Below are 6,195 nucleotides of genomic sequence, written 5' to 3'. Positions count from 1 at the left end.
ATTACAAACTTGAGATGATTTAAAACCGACAAAAAAGAGAAGAGAAAAAGATATTTGTCTCTGTTATGCTTTCAGGAACACAGGAGAAAAGGACGAGAAAACGGAGATGTTGCATCATTACCCCCAGCAGCCAGGCTGCTTGTAACCATGGCAACCGCCTCCTCCTCCTCACATCTTCATCCCTTCATCCCACCCTCCTCTCTTTCTTCATGCAGATGCTTGGTAACCCGGCATCTCTGATCCCGAAGCTGCCGGGTATTTTTAAGAAAAAAAAAAAAAAAATCTAGACGTATAAAAATAAAAAAAAGTTCAAACATCAGATATTTATTTGAGCTGGAATTTAAATAACATTGAATTAATGAATAAATTAAGTAATTTAGTTGTACTCATTTAATTTAGATTAATAAAGTTTCTATCTATTTAAGTGGCAGCATAAATAAGAACAAAATAATTAAGAAAAAAGAGTTTATTACATTTTTCTTTGGGATCAATAAAGTGTATTTGAATTTGTGTTTGAATTTACACATAAGCTTAAAGGCAAATAAGAAATTGTAAGAAAACAAAAAATAATATTCTGTTCATTTTTAAAGTGTCTCACTTTAATTTTATCTATTTTTTTTATTTCTAATTTAACTTTATTTTATATCTTCTTAAATAATCTATTTGAATTTTTCCCTGACATTTTTTTTTTCAACTTGTTCATTTTGTCTTGCACTGGATCTATTTGTCTGGTCCTTCTGGACTTATGTTTTCATTTTTTAATATTTTAAAAATATTTATACCTTTTATTCATATTTTTCAATTTAATTTTTTTAACCGTTTTTCTGTTTCTTTCTATTTAATTAATCTTGAGTGTATATTCACTTTTTTCTCTGATCTGTTCTCTTATTATTTATTGATTTATTAATGCAGGCCTAATTAGTTTATTAGCTTTGACTGTCATAAATACTTATTTACTTTGTAAAACTATATTTTTATAGCCACATCTGCAACAATACAAAAAACTTAAAGTATTCCTCCTGATTGTTAACATAATGGTGTCATATAGTCACCAAAGTAAAGCTTTAGCTTTGTTTTATAAAGTTGTTAAATATACATCAACTTGTACATTTAATGGTGCAGTATTATTCTGAGCCATAATATTCCCCCAGATGTGTGACTTTATGGAAAATGAAAACATTTTTCTGTCTCTTTCTAATATTTTGGGTTTTGTAGATGTCATCTCAAAAAAACTAATAAGTTACAATATTCAATAATTTAGTTGCTTCGTTGCAGAAATCTTAAGGATTTCTTTAGACCTGGAGGTTAATAGCGACGCTTCGCTTTCATGTTCCTTACAAATTCAACTTTTTCTTAGCTAATTATTTGTGGCTTCACACTGATTTAAAAAAAAAGACACCAAACTGCTTTGTTGCTTCCCTGAAGGATCGTCTCTGTACGCGTGAGCATTTGGGCTGCTGGGCGATGGAGCAGGCGGTGAATGAATGTGCAGCGCTGGATTTGTGCCAGAGCCGTCCGAGGCAAACTCCACAAACAAAAACAAAAGGAGGCACTTAATGAAGGTCCTCGCTTTGTTTTCAATCATGAAAGGCAAAGACAGATGGTGCAACCGAACTCACAGCTCTGCTGGGCATTTCATATGTGATCGTTTGATGAAAAGATTAAAACTGCAGCAGAAAAATAAACGAACTTTCCTCCAAAACAAAGCAGTGTACACAAAAAGCATGATTAATTAATGTTCACTCAGAAAAATATGGAGCTAAATTGCAGCCACAAGTTTGCACAAAGTTTTATTTTAAAACTGAAAAGATTTTTTTTAAAGTTTGAACTTAAGCCCATCACAATAAGCAATAAATGAATTAACTGCGCAATAAATAATTTTCTTTTTCTCTATTTCTATGAAAAACTGGATGCCAAAAATCATCTTTGATCTCATGTAGTCCTTTTTTTTTTAAAAAAAAAGACACTTTTGTTTACACAGGCTTCACAATTCATTTTATTTGTTATTTCTGTTATGTTTATTTTAAATATTTAAAATAAACAAAACATATAAAAATATATTTTTTCAGTTTCTGTTTTTTTTCTTCAGTTTAAAAAATATTATGCAAACTTTATGGCCCCAACTTAGCTCCATAGATTTCCATTGCAAAGGTTCGCCACAGTGTGGAACTTATGGTAATGTCAAAAAAACACAGTTTCACATTACGGTGTGTTCATAATAATCGCAATTAACCCAGGAGTGTAGCAAATGATAAAACATTACATTTTTAGCATCTGAAAGCTGCAAATTAACATTTCAGCTCAAACGTCAGACATCACACAGATCCTCTCAGAGAGCACAGGAACTTGGTGAACAAACTCTCAAATTTATACTAGTGCCTAATTTTACATTACAGGAGCAGAGACCAAAGGTTCCACTGAGACTTGAACTCAGATCACTGGATTCAAGAGTGCGAACCATTACACCATAGAACCACCAAGTTCCATTTTAAGTAAAATACTCTCAATTTCAAAGAAGCCTACATTGAAGTCGCTTGGCAAATGAACCATCATGAAAGAGGAAGGCTCTTGTTGTCTCACTGCACCCCAAGAGATGCATAACCTACAAAATCTGTTTCTGTCTGGTTTCGAACTAGAAACCTTTTGCATATAAAGCAAACATGATACCCACTACACTACAGAAACTCATGCTCTTTGCAGTGTTCATGGTAGATGATTCAAAATTAGTTAGAGACTAATGTCAACAATGGGCATGGATCTATGTCAAATACTTATACCATAGACAGTGATGTAAGAGTGAGATGTTTCATGTCTAAAACTGATGAATCAATTGGTGCTAAAATACATTTATCACATTAGTGGAGAGCACAGGATGTCTGAAATGTTTTCCAGGAAAACCGCCCTGCTACACGGGAAGAAATTAGATTATACAGCTGAGGAGAAAAACACCACCCCAGCCTCCATGTTGCTTTGTACAGAGGACTGGAAAGTAGCTGTGCTATAAATAAAACAAATGTTAAACTGAACTTTGACTTGAAAGCTACAGAAAATACTGACTTTTTCAGTGTTAATTTAAACAGGAAACAGTTTGTGTTTAAATTAGAGCTCAGAAACTAGAAGCTGCCTCCTCTTGTTTATTTCTGGTCTAGGGAAAACAGCGTAAAGCGGCATAGAAGAGCTGAAAAACCTAAAAGACGCCATTTTGTTCTACTTTAAATTGAGTTCGGTGGTGAGTAATTTTTTAGCCAAATAATTAAACTTTAAGTTAAAAGTATTCTCCTACCTTAAGCTAGCAGCCTCTCTGCGGGTCTCAAGTTCTTCAAGTTGACTCGCTGCCAGAGCCGGACATGCAGGTTGAGCTCTGATTGGTTAGTCCCAAAAAGGGGCGGAGCTTGTCACTCCAAAGCCGATCAATTTAGAGGAGCGAGTGATATGATTGGCTGGTTTAAATTCCAATCTCTGACCCCCCTTATCTGCCTAGCAACAAAAAAGGAAATTTTGATTGGGTGAAAACCGTTTGATTTCAAATAAGTAAGTTTATGCTTTTTTTAAAAAATTTAATTAATTTATTTATTCATACAGAAATAATAAAACACTAAAAATAAATCTGATGTAAAGTCGAATTTCTTTTTGAAAATTTCCACAAGTCACATACTTTTGACTTTTGAACCCGAAAGATTTCAGATTACAAAATTGTAGAAATGAGCTGCAAACACATGAATGATGCAAACTCCAAAGAGACAGACAAGTGAAAATGCAAGAGAAAAATGCTACAAGTCAGAAAAGAATGCTGCAATTACAGAAAATAGAAGCAAAATCCTACAATCAACAAAATAACTTCAAATTAAAAATGCTTCTGGTGAATTTGTGTTTGTTTTTTATGTTTTGGAGTTTGAATCATTAATGTGTTTGCAGTTCATATTTCCATTTGCTAGCGTTTTGCACCTATCAACCATCATGGAAACAACCAGTGTTGGTGGAAGTCATGCAGAAGTAGATCCAAACAGCTTTATGTTTGAATATAACAGATTATATCAACTGCAAAAACACAAATCAATCAGATTTGTGTAAACATGTATAAATCCAGCAGCTCAGTTTGTTAATTTTAACAATGAAACACAGATTCTCTCTTTCAGTTAATCTTTAGCAAATAGTTACCTAAAAAAAAATCTAACTTTTCCTGCATGCCACATCTATATGGTGTTTATTTTCTCTTTGCTGCGTCTGTTGGCGCTCTGGGTGTGACTTTTACATCTCTTGGGTCGCCTCCTTCCTGCTGCTGACATCCAACATTAAAGGATCGGCCGGTCTCCAGATAGCAGCAGAGTGTCTCTGAGTGAGCAGAGGCTTTGCTGTAAATTATTCAGCAGTGGTGAGTTCCTCTCAGGGCAGAGGGAAGTAAAAGCAAAGCGTCCTCTTCTTCTTCTTCTTCTTCTCCCCTCTGCTGACCCACTCAGAGGCATCAGCGGCTCCCAGCCTGCAGCCGGGGCCACATTCATTATTCATTAAAGGTATTCTGGGCCCTCAGCTCGCTGCTTCATCCACTCCATCAATCCCTTTACCCATTTTCAGAAGCTCTCTGATGTCTTAGTGCTAACAAGAAGCAAATATTTTTCACTTTCTAGCTGCGTTTCTTGACATTTGGGGAAACAAATTGCACGATAAAAAATGCCAATTTAGATAAAAAGTTTTGGTGCTCGGATTTGGCGTTTTTTCAGTTGTATAAAAATTGGTTCATTCCTCAAAACTGCAATGTAAACACTTCTTTCGCATCACGAGTCACATGATCAACAACTGGATGTTACTACTGATGGAAACCACGAAGAAGAAGATGACAGGAAGTGGTAACAGGATGACATGTTTCATAGTCACATATCACCTAAATTAAGTTATTTACATGTGATTTTCATTTCTTATTTAATTGAAACACCACAATTGCGAAATTTTGTTTTTCCACATTAATGGAGTACCAATAAAGTTTTGCAAACATTTGTAAAGGAAAGGCAGCTAAAGTCCAAAAATCACAAATTTGTAATTGCGGTGTTTCCATTAAAAAAGAAATGCAGTTAAAATCACCTGTAAATAAGTTTTTTAAGTAATTAAAAAAAACACGCAGCGGCATCCTCCAATTACTTCCTGTCTTCTTCTTCTTCTTTGTGGTTTCCACCAGTAGTAACATCTGATTGTTGATCAGGTGATGCAGAAAAAGTGTTTCCATTGCAGATTTGAAAAATAAACCACTTTCAATACGGTCAGAAAAAGCACCTAATCCTAACGCCAAAACTGTTTGTTGAAAAATGTGAGTCCTTTTTAAATAGGCATGTTTCAATTTAGCAAATTTATTTTTGTAATTTTAAATTGTGTAACTCTACAGTTAATGGAAACGTAGCTACTAAGTGCCAACAAGAAGCAGAAATGTTACACTCTGTAGCTTCATTTATTTACAAATGTACGTAAAACTTTGTCAATATTCCACTAATGATGGAAAAAACACCAATTTTAAATTATGGTGTTTCTATTGAATTTTTTATTTTTTTTCCCAAAATAGTTGTTTCTATTACGCAAATTTAGGTAACACTTTATTTGAAGGGGGTTGAATAAGACTGTCATGACACTGTCATAAACATGACATAACACCTGTCATGAGCATGAATAAGCCTTCATGAATATTTATGACTGTCATAAAGCGTCATTCGGTAAATTATGACACTTTTAATACGAAGTTGACATTATTCAAAATGTCTTTGTTATGACAACTTGACATTAACCAAGAGATATTACTGCTTAAACTTTACATTTAATAACATAAAGTTACCTAATTCTTAAAGTGCAATCAGTAATACTTTTATAACAAATTTATATCACTAATGATTTCCTGGTTAATGTCAAGTTGTCATAACAAAGACATTTTGAATAATGGCAACTTTGTATTAAAAGTGTCATAATTTACCGAATGACGCTTTATGACAGGGGTCCCCAAACTTTTTCCTGCGAGGGCCACATAGCTGTTCCTTCCTCTAGTCGGGGGCCGGTCTTAGTTTTTGGAGAAAGAAACCTTAGAAAATTCAGGTCGAGGGTGGGGGGGGGGTTGCGACGACACATTCGCGCTTTTAGATAGATTTTTACCCAGAATGAACGGTGACTGGGACGGACTAGTATATATTCCATTGAGGGAAAGTAAGTTTCACATCTGCT

The 6,195-nt window shown here is 34.4% G+C and overlaps 1 non-coding gene across 1 annotated transcript; it reads right to left on the bottom strand.

Moving 5' to 3' along the window:
- Nucleotides 1-2,612: 2,612 nt before the first annotated feature.
- trnai-uau (transfer RNA isoleucine (anticodon UAU)) lies at nucleotides 2,613-2,685 on the bottom strand. The gene has a single exon. It is a non-coding gene; the product is annotated as a tRNA-Ile (tRNA).
- Between the last annotated feature and the right edge of the window lie 3,510 nt (nucleotides 2,686-6,195).

Source organism: Poecilia mexicana, unplaced genomic scaffold (genome assembly GCF_051168715.1).
Source record: "Poecilia mexicana isolate PSO_F unplaced genomic scaffold, ASM5116871v1 scaffold_17, whole genome shotgun sequence".
NCBI lineage: Eukaryota > Metazoa > Chordata > Actinopteri > Cyprinodontiformes > Poeciliidae > Poecilia > Poecilia mexicana.
Note: the sequence above shows the minus strand (reverse complement) of the source record. Positions and strands in the feature narration are given on the sequence as shown.